General features: G+C 38.0%; 1 long non-coding RNA gene across 1 annotated transcript; it reads right to left on the bottom strand.

The window, feature by feature from the left end:
• Positions 1 to 6,026: 6,026 nt before the first annotated feature.
• On the bottom strand, positions 6,027 to 11,241 carry LOC130573912 (uncharacterized). The gene is made up of 3 exons (XR_008965368.1): positions 10,317 to 11,241; positions 7,860 to 8,019; positions 6,027 to 6,224 (listed from the first exon to the last, which is right to left on the bottom strand). It is a non-coding gene; the product is annotated as an uncharacterized LOC130573912 (long non-coding RNA).
• Positions 11,242 to 14,623: the final 3,382 nt, after the last annotated feature.

Genomic DNA, 14,623 nt, shown 5'->3' with positions numbered 1-14,623 from the left:
GTGGGGGTGGGGGGTGGGGTGAGGGGTGGGGAGGTGCAGGGAAGGGCATTTGCTTGTTTGTTCTTGGGTTTTATTTTTCTCCAGAACACACCACTTCTGGAAAGAGCTTGTACAAAGTTTATGCAAGCTGAATCCAAGCATGTCTTGACAGCAATACCCAAGAATCTTCTCATGATCTCCATCCTCTTCGGTCATTCCTTTTGTTTCTACATAGCTGTGGTCCCATAACTGAGGTGGAGTTTTTTTCTGTGTTGACAGACAAGTTTCCATTTTGTCACACAGAAAAAGGGCAGTGACTGGGTTGCCATTATGGGAGAGGTGGATCAGAATGTGTTAAATCTAGTGGTTTAACATTATCTGTGATAAATATCTGCCTAGAATGTAAGAACCAAATGCYGCAGTATTTTCTAAAAATAAATAACAGCTTGGTTTTTAAGGCRGCTGTAAGCTCAGGAGAAGATGGAAGTAGCAGATGGCTGTTCTGGACATTGTTTGAGCTCTCCCTCTTTCTGCATGCCCTGTGTGTTGAGGTATCTAACATGAGGTCTAGATTCTGGTAAAGTCCTGCTGTGGATAAACCTCAACTGCCTGTCCCAGCRCTGAGTACCTGGGACATGGTGACTGTGCACACAACTGCGACCGGAAAAATGAGGGACAGGACACACCACGGCAGGTCCATTTTCCTCCTGGGTGCCCTGAGGTGACAACTGCACATGCAGAAGGGAAATTTGCTCTCCAGAATGCATCTCTGTCTGGAGTATAGATACACAGAGTTAAATTGATTTCTTGAGTTTCTTGATATGTTTGCACTTAACTGATAAAAATAAAGAGTCTCCAGCTGACTAAAGGAAGAATTTCTAATAGTCATATCCCTTTAAAGTGAATCACCATTGGCAAAGTTCTGATGAGGAAATACACAATTCTCTTCAATATATGTAAGTCAATTGTCACCAGTTTATCCTTTTGCCTTGAGGAAGGCCTGTAACATCAAACAGYACAACTCGAGTCACAGGACACATTYACTGGTTGGTTGCAATCAAGATAAGGTTTGGACACAATGGTAGGTTTGAATTTGTAAAATCCATGGGCTCCTTCTCTAAGGGTCTGAGAAATTGAACCATGACACATTAGTAAGCTTAAAGTCACTTAATTCCTACTCTCCACTGGGAGAATTTTAGAGGTCTGCAAATTAATAATGTTTGAAATCAAACTGCATTAGGTCATTATATAAAATGAGGGACAGAAGGATGATAGAAATACATATTTCAAAACTTTATTTGGAAATCTTAGCCCTTTGTTGGAAATGTAAAAGTRTGCAAGTTAAAACAGTGACCACTGTKTCTTCAGAGTATYGGCAGAACAAGTGGTCCAGCCTGCRCTTTCAAAATGAAACAGAATGTCCAGAGAGGGCCAAAGGCTTGCCTGACACCTAAGGGASGTAGAGGAAGGAAAATAAACGCTGGATACTGTCTGACTGTTARTGTCAGCCTAAACACAAACAGCCTGGATACTGTTGAGATTACTTGTATTTTAGCTGCTGTATAATTAATTCATTTAAGCCCAGAGAAATGCTTTTGTCATTTTAAATCTAAATAAACCCCTTTATCCATTAGGGCAGGATGCAGCATTTTGACTTGTGTGCATTTTATGAAAGCTAGGACATTTAACTGAATCTCCAGGCGGACAGCTTTCCTGCTGCAGTTTACCAGCAAAAGCAGAACTCTTTACCWGGCAGCAGCACTGTCCTGGAAATGCCTTTCCGGCATCACTACGGCAGCTTCTGCTGGGCATRGCATGACTCAGACATCAGCAGTCCCTCTCCTGGCCAAGTGTGTGAACAGCTATTGCTTGAGCACCAGGAGATATTTCCTTTTTTTTTTTCTCCCCTTGATACTTTTCTTGCTTTGTGCCGCAGTAAGGCATATATTCTAACTTCGAGTTTTATGAACGTCCTACTACATTCATCCCTGCATTTTCTTCTTTTACAAAATCATAAAATAACGTTTTGCAAAAGYTTTTCTGTATTTCTGATTCTTAATTCTGCTTAAGGACCTGGAAGTGAGTTGATAGAGGTTGTAAGCTACTCCATTAACTATTCCATAGTAATAACAGCCCAAATTGTAAACTGTTTGTTCTTTGTATTTAACCWTACCTATTTGTCTTCTTTAACTCATCAAAGTTAAAAAGAAGGCTGTAGAATTCATTGGGAAATACACTGCCTTGTGAGACAAGGAAGAGAGGGGGGATTCCTGACCACTGAGACTGGCTKTGACAAATGATCCTTCTGTAGGAAATACACAAATATCCAATCCACCTTTAATATAACAAAACAGTATCCATTCCATCTAGTAAGGAAGCYTTTTCAATGGAGTAAATACTTCTGTGCCTCTTTCACCTTTGTAAAACTGACTTATTTCTACTAAAAAGCATTTTTTGTTTTACATTTTCTTGTTTCAATGACATACAMTTCTATGTCCAGGTATCTCTGAATCTCTGGTTTCTACTTTTAGCCTTAGATATCAAAGTTCCTAAYTGAATTAATGAGATAATTTTCTTTCCTTATTATGGTCTTCTATTAACCTTTCTCATTTCTCTGAGATTTATTATCTATTCTTTGCTCGCCAGTGGCTGGAATACATTTGCCATTTGCTCTTGAGAGTTCTGGGTACAGTAAGAAGGATATGGATTATAATCACATTCATTCTTAAATGACTTTGCTAACATTTTTCTTTCATTTTTTATTTTCCATCCCTTTTGGATGGAAATGAACAATGCATATCTGCTTGATCAAAATCAGGCTTAATCAATCACAGTTTTTTAGTATATATAAATATAAAAAATGGCTCATTCTCTCTTATACAGAAATAATAAATTTGAGGTAGTAGTATTTCAAAGAAATTGCAGTGATGTGGTAGGGCCAGTAATTTTTAATATACAGTGAAATGATAATGAGATGCTGTTTTATTAATTTTTTTATGAATACTTTGACAGTTCTGTAAAAATACTCTCAGAAAATCTCTGTTCTGCAGAAAATCTCCAAACTTGATCTTCACTCATGCATACATTTTCATGAACATTGAGAAACCTCACTTGTTTCTGACTTCTGTGAGTGCATACTTTACTCTTCTGGGATATTCAGAATACATGTTGTTACAAAAATATACAACTGTGATGTCACTGATTCCATATCAAGCCTTAAAGAGAAAATCCTAAACTCATGAAACAAGGGAAAGAACTGTAGTTTGTTCCCTATGACCTTCGGAGGAAGGTAGAGTTTGTCTCAACCAACTAAGACATCTCAAAAAAAAAAAGGTAATTTTGGTATCTAAAAGCTCTAGAGCAGGCATAATATTATATCTTATTCATAACCATAATGAGCTGACATAGTGAGGTTGCTTGGAAAAGGGCAGGTTTCATGTGCAAGGAGTCAGTACACATTATTTGTTAGCAAATATTCTGCARGACAGCTCTGTCCAAAAACTGGATAGTGGTGGTATTTAAATATCTGTGCAATAGATGCTACCAGTGTTCCCAAACTAACATTCAKCAGCAGTGCCTGTAGGCTCTTATGATAAAGTGTGCTCCTCTGTTTTGTACCATATTTATTATAAAATTATTGCTGTAGTTCATTAGATTTTGCGTTTTCTTCTACCATCAAGCAACAGTGCTGAAAAATTCAAGATGTATAGAAGCAAAACACCTCACTCTGCTCCTGACTATAGCTTTCCCAGCTACAGAAAATACATTTGAAGATGATAAAAGAGGGATTTCCAATATTTTCAAAGTTTAATCAAAGAATGAGAAATATATMCCAAAACAAGCAAGCATCAAGAAAAATGATGCTCAAACAGCTGTTTTCCTCCCTTTTTCTTACTAACAGTTGTGTTTTTCTCTCTCACAGTCTCCTATTGCAGCTGTTCCACTTTGCTAGAAATCCTCTACTTTCATGGGTACATCCTCTCCAGACCTGCGGTTACCCATTCCTTTTGTCCTTCAGCAGCAACATCTCTTTTTTGCTTTGGTGTTTCCTAAAGACACCTAATCAGAGCTTCCTATTTCTCTTTGCCCCTCTTTCTTCAGCCCTCACTTTAGCAGACACAAGAAAAAATCTCTTGGCATTCTTCTGCAATACAAGAAATCCTGTCTTCTCCATGGCCCTTTTGGACAGATGTTCCAACTTTCAATTCCTTCTGAAACACCCTGAAACCACTCTGAAACACCCATTTAAAAACCAATCATTATTATTCCTGCAGGACCACATAAGCATCTTATACTGAGGTACTAAAACTTTATTTCTCCTGCAAAAATCTTCCTGGTGTGTGTTAGGAACACAATTGCTTTACTGCGCAACTTCACGTCTTTGTTTCTGATTAATGAACACTGAATTTAGCAAGTGTCAAAGAAGCTGTTTGCAGGCATGGGACTCGCTGACACAGCGGGAGCATCCATCAGACACAACAACCTAAGGGGTACCCAGAATATCTGGACCCTGCACACGTTCCTTTGGCCATCTCCCTGTGTCCATGCCCCTGTTCATAGTGCAGGARTGGTCATTAACTCCCGAGTAGACTTTGAGGATCTTGAGGAATCTTTCCCATCTGTGAACACAATGAAAGTTCTTCCATTCTCTTTTCCAGTTCTTTGTATGCACAGATTTATTTCTGTTCCCCTTGCCTTTGATGTTTCATGCCTTCTGAAAAGAATATAGTCATTCACAAAGCCTTAACTATTCAAGGCCATAAATGCTTCATTTTAAACTGTTACCCTTGAAGTCTTTGAAATCCTCCCCAGTTCAGCATTAATTTTCCTGGGTTACTTGACTTGAGTTAATTAGTTCCCTGTGCTCAYTGCCCACATCTTTGATTTGTTTTAGAGGTTTCCTTACTTGCTCAGAAAAAGATTTCTTCTTTCTGCATGAGAGTGAAATGTAAAAATGGTCTTCAGTATTCTGCAAGATTATTAATTCAGGAAGATGAAAACCATATTGTCATTCTCTATTGGGAAACCTATTATTATATCACCATTAAGTTCTGATTAAATATACATTGTCCTTGTATAAATATATTATGTTAATAGTCCTTCCATGTTCTTATAATACTTCAGGATTATTCCAAAACCAATACATGTAGAAAATTACATTTTTTTTAGTTGATAATGTATTAATTTTCCTCTGCATAGTCCATCAGATAATAGGTACAGGAATGAGATTGTGGAACATATGCAAAACTTTAGATTTTAAGTMAGTTTCATAAATACTGTGCGAAAATCATAAAGTTTTTAGGGGGACTCATCCTGATACATCCAGTATAGAACAAGCTGCAGACAAATCTGGGTTAATGGCACTAAAGCCATAGAGTTACGTACCATCAAGTGTTCATCAAGCAACTTTTGTTGCTCATATTGCCAAATTCCACACTGTTAATAGAATCTGAACTACTTTGAAGCTTCTTCACATTTCTCCCCCAAACACTTGCAGTATACAAATGTTCTTACTCAAACACAGGGATTTGGGTGGAATAGTGTGCTTGTCCCTGCTATTCTTCTGTGAAATATATTGAAAGGACTCACCTTCAAATCAGTCTGAAGTGAAAACCCTTGCAAAGAATTATGGGCCCTGTGGAAGTGAAGAGATTTGGTTGGGGTTTTAACACTACAGCTTGGCTTGCCAGTTGACTGGAATGAAGATGTACATAAAAACTTGAGGAAACACTGTAACAATATGCAACTGATTGCATATGATTAATGTTTTACAAAGTGTATTTTGACAGAGTTGTAGTACAAAACATATAAAGTAATGARAACTGCAAACAAGCAGACTTGTTTAAATAATGTGTTTGAATAGTATTCAGGATCTACCTAAATTTACTCTTTCATTTACAGCCAAATAAAACCATATTGTGTCATTTGAGAAGACTTACATGGCTTTACAAGTACTGTTTATATTTTTTGAGTCTTGTTCTCAATGCTGCTGGTGTGTTAGTGAAATACAAAATTCATTAGCAAAATATTTTTTTCAATTTAGGGGATGGAACATGAAAGACTCATTTTGCATTTAAAATAATGTTCACAAAATTAAATGAAAAGTATTAATACAAATTAGCTTTGAAATAGTAATTTTCCCAGAGTTTTGTTGATGTAACAGAGGAGCAACTTGAAGCGTGAGATATTTTTCTTAAAATTCAACAGGCTGGTAGAAAATGCAGGAAACTGAGAGGAAAATTACCCTGAAAAAGAAAGATGATTGGTAAGACACGTGTATTTAAATTAAAAAAACAACTTTTAATATCTTTGAATAGCTTGATCCATTTGTTTGGGTTTTTTTTAAATAAATTATAAGAATTAATTAGASGAAAGCACTGTGTTTATACTGAAAAATAGACCTGCTGTTGTGCAAAAAAAAAAAAAAATAGTATCCCCAGTTTCCTGAATGTATTCATGAGGGATTGGATTGAGTAATATAAAAGAAAGAAGAAAGATGTTTTCTGCAATACAAACTACTCCAGTGAAAATATGTGAAAGCTACACGTCTGCCAAATTGGGCTGCAGGTAAATTTCTGACAAAAACAGTGCACAAAAAGTATCTTGCATGTTTTCTTCAATTTCTTGAATGCAAGCTTTGTTGGTGTTTTTTGGTAGACTGATCTCTTAGTTAGCTACCTATTTTAATGTAGGCTTTAAGTTCAGTGTAATAGAAAGGTCCTTATACAAACAGAATCTTCTGCCAGTACTTTAAAATTTCTAAAACTAAATAAGACTTCATTCAGCTACATTTTTTTTTTTCCTTGACGAGAAACTGATTGGGAATTGTAACAGCCACCTACACCTTTTTTTACTGTGTAAATAATCCTGTTGGGCAAATACATAATTCAAAAAATACACAGGCGAGGATATGACAATATGAGGTTCCTGGTGAAATGTTGCCTGTGTTAAATGGTAAGCAAAAGAGAGGAGTAGGAATTCCGTGAGTCTAAAGTTGGAAGTTTAAGATGTGTGACTTGGTAAATTGGATTTAAAAAATTTTCTTCCATTGCATCCCAGATCACTGTCCCTCTGCCTCTGGTGTTTGTGACAACAGATTGAGGTGCTTAGGGAGAGCCAGCACTGGGGACGATCTTGCCCCAGCTACCAAGCATGTTTGTGACATCTGGCCATGCCTGCTTTCCAACAGAGTGACAATCTGGGGTTAGCTAAAAGCATCCTTCATCAGATATGGTCCTGCACTCCCCAGACAAGGGAAGGGGCTGTCCCTGTGCCCCCACAGCATCCCTCAGGGCATCCCAAGAAAAAGGGGCTTGTGATGTCCCAGATCAAGCCTCTGAAGCCAGATGGCACAGTCAGAAAATTGTGTGGAGAGAAAAGGGAAACTCAAACAGGGAAGAGGGGACTGTTGCCATGTTCCCAAAGTGTGGCATGCAACTTTGTCCACCCATGCCAAGGACTGGCCAGGCCAAGGTGAGAACCTCTCCAGGTTTTAGATAACAGAGACAATCCGATTGAGCTCAGAGCACAAAGCCAGGTGCCACAGAATTAATTAAAAAGGACATAACAAGCTCTCTCTTCTCAAATAATCTTGGTAATGTTTAATAAACTCTTACTCTGGGCACCCCTTTTAGTGTGGGAAACTTGAACAGCACCATGTGGAGTTTTTGGATAACACAGTGCTTACTTTGAGAGTAGAGAGTAGCATATTATTTTTATTGCAGATGCTCTCTTATGTCTAGCAGTTGCTACCCAGATGCTCACAAATACAATTCTGTGTTGACATAAACTATCTGCCATATGAAATTATTTACACATTCTCACTACATCAGTGAGATATGAGGGCAGCTATTTTTCCTTCAAAATCCCTTTGCACTTACAAGCAGTTTTGACTCAGCTTTGTGGAAATGAATATTAAAATGCAGCCCGGTTTTCTCCCTCTTTGGAGCATGGATGGCTACTGCAGACTCACATATGAAGGAGAAAGCATGTTTTGGATTCCCCTAGTGAGTCATCACTCTTTCATTGGTGATTCATTGCCTGAAAGGAGAGAAAGGTAAAACAGGACTATTTATATGAACTGTCATCCATTTATCTGGTTATTTATTTACTTTAGCCCGGAGCATCCCCAAAGCAATGGAATGCAGCTGTATGACAGTGGCTGAAGGCTGAAGCTTTTTCTCAGGCTCTGGGCTGTACTTGGCACTTGCATGTAGGGAAGTGAGTGCAGATGAGATAGAGACCCTTCATCCACATGAAGATTTCTTTTATGGAAGTATGGAAGAGTAAAGAACAGGTTCATGCTGTTTAGGTGCATGCTAGGAGCACTCATTGGGTAAATCAACCTCCTGCAGCAGGGCAGGCTGAGAACATACCTAACCAGCTCATCAGGACCTGGGGTGGTTCTCATCTGTCCAGCTTGGAAGCTTCCTGATCTCTCTATCTGTTGGTGCAGCAAGGGGCAATTTAGGAAACTGCAATACACAGAGCTGGCACTGAAATCTAGCAGTTTGTTTAGGCAATTGTCTTTACTAAAATTTAAATGTCATCCTGCATAATATGACATCTGCAGTGTGCTGAAAAGCTAAATTCTTCTTTTAAATGCATAAAAAATACTGTAATGGCATTAATTAACCCAGATATATTTATATATAGCTCCATGCTTCTGCAAAATGTGAGCAGACTGTTACAAACTACAGCTACACCCCTAAGCAATTATATGGTTTATATTTTTTTTCCAAAAAACATGGGACATAGCACAACACTTTTCCTCCTAGGCTTCATGGATGAAGAAGTTATGTTTGTGTTAAGTATGGAGCAATGTGATTTTTTTTGTTGTTCTTGTTGAAGCTAGGCAAGACATTTCATGTTACAACTGTCTTTGGATTATTTGTTGTTAGTGATAGAAGAACACCTTTGTGTGTGTTTTCGCTAACATTAGTCAAAGACAGGAGGAATCTCTTTGAAGTCCTGGGAGGCAGAATCATTTTTAAAATGCAAACTTTTTGCCACCCAAGATAATGTAGTCTTGGATCAGCAATAAAAGCTTTCCTGACTAGGAGYAGTTATTGAACAGACTGCTAACTGAATTCTGGCCATTTTTTTGAGCAGCACTGAAATTAGGCCAAAGGATGAAATTTTTAATAAGGAATTTAGAAAAGCATCAATTTAAAATAAATTTAAAATTTAAATGCCTTCTTAGTAGGAGTAAACACCTCATGRTTATTTTCTGCTCAAAACCTGGCACTGCCAGAACTGCCAATTTCAGCAATTTTGAGGCAATCTGAAGGTCTGTATCATACTTCTTGTTCTAGACTTGTGCTTGTTTACAAAAGACAGTACTTTTTGAACCAGTTTATCTGAAAAGTTCATCACTTCTTAATCCCTTTGTCATATTATACTCCATTTAGTTTTCTGCTTGTTTTTACTAATCTTTCATGTTACTGAATCTCCAGAAGAAGAATTTAAGTAATTAACTAAATATGTAAACATAGAAATATCACTGCTCAATTGTGTCWTCTGCCTACAGCCTGCATTATGGTAGGAGAAGAAGATGTGCAGGGGCACATTCTCTAAGAAGTTGTCTGAAGCCCTGAGGATTAGGCAAATACTTGGGTCATTGATAAATTCATGTGTATCAAACATTATTCAGGATGGCCAGTGTTAGCCAGTGACAAGGGGAGATGAGGCTTTTGCAGAAATAAAGATAACCATTGACAACTGAATCCTTATTTTACCAGGCTGTAAAGTCAGCACCTGGCAATTTTGTAGGTAACACAATGTGGCAGGAGTCTCATTTTTCCTTTCTTTGTATTCCTGGAAAATGGGTTGTTSATAACTGGCCCCACATCTGTAAAATTTTCTCTGGATATCAATTTCATTGTAGCAATAGAAAGGAATTTGGTTTTGAGCTTCAAAACAAATTAAAACAAAATATATCTAAAAGTAGTTCCATGTTGTAATGCTCATTTTTAGAAATTAAGTATATTTATATCTCTCTAATAAACTAGTACTACTTGCTCCAAACTGGACACCTGAAACATGAAACATCACAGATTGTTACTTTACATTAAAAAAATCTTTAGAGTCCAAGGGATACTTGAGTGAACAGCTGAAAGATAAACTGTATTTATGCAAATAACACAAAATTAATGATGGAATAATTTAATATATATTTTCGTTTTCAACATTCTGTCTTGCCTTCTCAAGCAAAGGTCTCATCTTGCTGTAAACACATTTTTAGCCATGGCKTTAAAACAGAAAACAGGAATTTGCAGATGAAGAAAACTTGCTTTTATCTCAACTCAGACCAAGAGTGATTAGCCAGGTCTATTTACCTGAGCTCTCCTGTCCCAGCTGGTGAACRTGTTGTATTGACCTCTGTCACTTGTCTTACATTTCTCCTGCCACGGAAGATCTGCTCTAAAAGGATGATGCAAGGTTCACTACTCCTGATAGGCAGCAAGGATCCTCTGCTCACTCGTTTGGTAGATATCTGTGTGTTTGGAGAAAACTAAAAATCCTCATGTGGTATTTAAGGTTCAAATCTGGGAGAAGTATAATCCTGGGAAAGAAGAAACATTCGTCAATATTTAAGGTGGGAAAACTCATTTCAATTTCCTGTTTGCTGAACTTCTCAGTGCACATTGGAAAGTAACTAAAAGCTGATTACACACAGCTGAAATCAAGCTGGCACTGGCCCTTTGCTTTTGCTCCTCAGTCAAGAAGACTGTGAATAGCCAGAGCTTTTGGACAAATACAGTAACTCTTCCCAAACCATAAGTGTCACAGTCAGATTGAAAACTCTCAGAGCTGCTCATACCCTTACAACACTAGGTACTGCATAAAGCTGTATGATTTTTCTTGCTTTCTTATTATATTAGCATCTAGTGTTGGATGGTGTATCTCAAAATAATTTCAACTCTCTGAGAAATCTGTGCTGTAATTTTGCTTAAGGAGGAGGAGTTTTGGACACCTGAGCCTTCTCTTCTAATAGAAATCTGATTTCCATCAACATTCTACAGGGCTCCTGAAAAAAGCCACCTTCTTTCTTTTTTCTCAGGTGAGCAGTCATGTACCTGCATGATGAGACAGTCTAGGGACTGACTAGGTCAAAAACTAATTCACCCCTTCAATGTTTAATTACATCATTACTTASAGAAACAAAATAACATACATGTTTAAAATTACATAGAAATTATGTCTTGGCTACATATCACAAACACTTGAATTTATGTTTAACATAAATAGAATTTTTAAAAGGATAAATAAAAGTCTACCCAAAAAAACCCCTCACATTAAAATATGTTTTATGCCTTTCTAGAGATAAAAACACTTATAAAAAGCACAATTAGTACTAAAAAAATGCACTGCTTATCACATACAAAATTTTCTGATATATCACTTCAATTTTCACACATATGCATCACTTCATTGAACTCCAATGATTACTGTTTATATCCCTACTGCTYAGAGTGCTGCTGGCCTAGATATAAGGTTGGGGATTATTCTCAAGCAGTACAAAGTAAATGCTGATTACCTCAATCTGCCAAATTTTTTTCTGGAAATGTTATACTGTAGAATGTACCCCAGATCAGCATTGTGTGCTAACTTCTGTTTTGCATTACTTGATTATGTCCATGGCAGAAAATGATTATTGCCACCTCCCTAATGGCTACAAATAGGAGGTATTGTTTTTGAGTAATTTATTTTGCTTGAAGGATGGTGTAATTTTGTCATATAGATGATTCTTTTAAGCACAGTTTTAAARGAAGCATTCAATCTAGTGGTTTGCAGTCGGGATAATAACCAGCCTTGGCTTAGCCTCTCCTGCATTTCTATTACCTCTAAACTGTAAGAAGTGCTTATGAAATGTCACATACCTACCCTGCTATTCAATTTGTGCTCACAGAGGAAGTCATTCCAATCTCACAAAAGAATTCTGAAACATCATTTATCAGCCTGTGCAGGGTTTTGAGATCCTTGGCATGGGKGAATAATAGGATTGTGAGGTCCTTTGTTTGTTTTTAAGATTTTTTAAATATCAAAATGGGGATTTAATTCTATTTATATATTGCAGCAAATATAGCACAAAAGAAATAAGACTATTAAAGTAAAATATTTTATTTATACTTTGAAAGTGACAATTTGGAGACCTGCTGCATTTCTATGACTATTTCAAGTCCTATTCAAACCAAGGGCATGAATCCCCACCTTCCAGGGTKCTTGCATCAGGACCTGGGAGAGTCTTACAAACCTGGGTGAAATGTTGGAAGCTGCATATTACTTAGAGCTAATTGAAATTCTATAACGAATGGCAGCATTCAATGCCATACCACAAATAATAACGCAGAAGGTTCCCTGCTGATTGAACACCTGAAGGGGCTCAAGCACACTTTTTCCTAACCAACGAGAGCTAACACATCCAGCGTTTGTGAGCTATTCTTGTATGTAACCAAACAAAACAATAATACCCCAGCAACACAACAGTTTTCTCCCCAAATGCTTTCCAGTTCATCAGCAGCACAGGTTGTAAGTGTGTGGGACTAACAGAAAAAACATTCTCTTTGTTGGTAATTATATTGCCTCTGATTTTTCATGTTGCCATTCTAGTTAGTCCCTGTACTGAGCTTCCCTGAGATTTGGAATGCCCCCTAGGGCTGTCCAACTTGTTTAAAACAGGAATGAGGGGTTATTTTGAAATTTCAGCTCCGAAGCATGAYTTCAGTGCATGAAGCTATGGTGAATCTCAAAGAAGATCACAGATAACAATTGTGATTGGAGCCTAAAACCCAGCACATTTATCTTGAGAAAGTCTATGAGCACAAGCTCATTATTAATACATACCTACCCCATGTGGCCTTTGAAGAATGACAATATGCTATCACAGCAACAAGGAACCACTGTGACTGATTTCCTTAATTCATGTGTTTTTCTGTTTTTTGATGCAATTCACACATGAAAATTAGATTATAGTTTCAGTATTATGATTATTGGAAGTGTGTTTTTAGAAGGAATGCCATGCATACTTGTGGAAAAAAAAAACCCATTCTGCTTTGATTACATAATGTGTTTAATATAAGAATAAATCATGAAGACTTTTCACTTTCAGTGATTCTTTTTTCCCCTCCATTTTGGTATTTGTGAAGTCACTTTTTCTTAGGACAAGTAATTAAGACTAGTTTTCTTGAATGTGAGGGTTGATTCTGCATCTAGCATCAGTTATTAATTTCTAATATGTGGGACTTACAGGCAGATCCAAAGAAGACTTTAGATCGGCCATAGATGCCTAACTGACAACAAACAGAGCACATTTTCGCATCTGGACTGGGAAAGATGAGGGCCTTGTACCTTAGACACAGCCAGGGTTAGATGGCTGCTGAATGAGTGGTTTTAAGATTTGATTTTGCTCCTGTAATCCTTATCTTTGTCATTTTCCACATCTGGGTTGCCATTTGGTTATTCTAAAACAAAGCCATTCAGCTTATTCTCTCTCTCTTCCCAGTCTTATTCCAAGTTATGAAATATCTCAGAGTTGGAAGGAGCAAATTGTCTTGATAGCTCAAGTGTTTTTATTCCTTCTTTTGYTTCTCATCCTCTGCTGTGGCATCATTAAACCATCAAAAGAGAAGGAAAACAAGGACACCTCCAATGGCAAGCTGCAACAATCAGGAAGCAGAAATACCCCAATTCTATAGGTAACTGGAGATTTTTTTTTCCTCATTTTTTCCTACTTTTTTCTTTCTCCTTCCTCATTTTTTCTCCCCRCTTCCCTGCCCCCTTCCATGTCTCTGCATCCTATTTAATATGTTCATTATGGAACTAGTATTGATCCAGAACCGAACTTCATCCGAATAATTTCAGTTAAAACACAATAAGTGGGCCAGTGACATTAAGAGAGGATAATTGAGACGGTGCTTTGGGCAGTTAAGAGATTGAAAGGCAAAGAGATATGTGAAGATTGTTTTTTTTTTTAAAAAAAAAAAAAAAAAAAAAAAAAAAAAGCTGAAATACTATTGCCAGCATTATTTAATTATTTCCGAGTTAACAATGCAAAATGAGGGTACACTAAATATAAACTCTTATCTTTAATTATCAAGCCTGCCCTGTTCTACTTGTGCTGGAAAAACTGAAATCAATGGGACTGAATCCTAGCAGCGATCCAATTACTACCAGGACTGCTTATAGAAAAGGAGGGCAACGTGCTTTAAAAGACAATACAACAGAAAGTAATACAATTTGAGRGGGAAAAAAGCAAAAAGAACCCCGAGGTTTGTTTCCTTGTCTGCCTGCATCCTCAGCTCGTTTTAAATGATAGACTTTTCTTTTCCCTGCATTCCAATTAGACTGTGCCAATGGGCAAGTGGGGAAGGGAATGTTAATGAGGCAGCCGRGGAGCGGGGTGGGAGCCGGGGCTGGCGGCTCCCCGCGCCCGCCGCAGTCCAGGGCAGAGCGGCGCGGGTGCCGGGCTGTGCCCTGGCAAACACTCACTCGACCACGGGCGATTGRGAGCCAGAGGAGGGAGAGCCACGGAAAATGTGTTGTACCGTTCCGGGGAGCGCTTTTCGCCCCGTTCCTCGTTCTCGCACCGGCGACGCCGCCGTGCCTGTCCCCCCGCGCGGCCGCGAAGCCGCCCCGGGCCGGT

This window comes from Malurus melanocephalus, unplaced genomic scaffold, assembly GCF_030028575.1.
Source record: "Malurus melanocephalus ecotype Western Australia unplaced genomic scaffold, MMel_1.1 scaffold_71, whole genome shotgun sequence".
In the NCBI taxonomy this organism is placed as follows: domain Eukaryota; kingdom Metazoa; phylum Chordata; class Aves; order Passeriformes; family Maluridae; genus Malurus; species Malurus melanocephalus.
The sequence above is the reverse complement of the archived record's forward strand: the minus strand, read 5'-3'. Positions and strand labels throughout refer to the sequence as shown.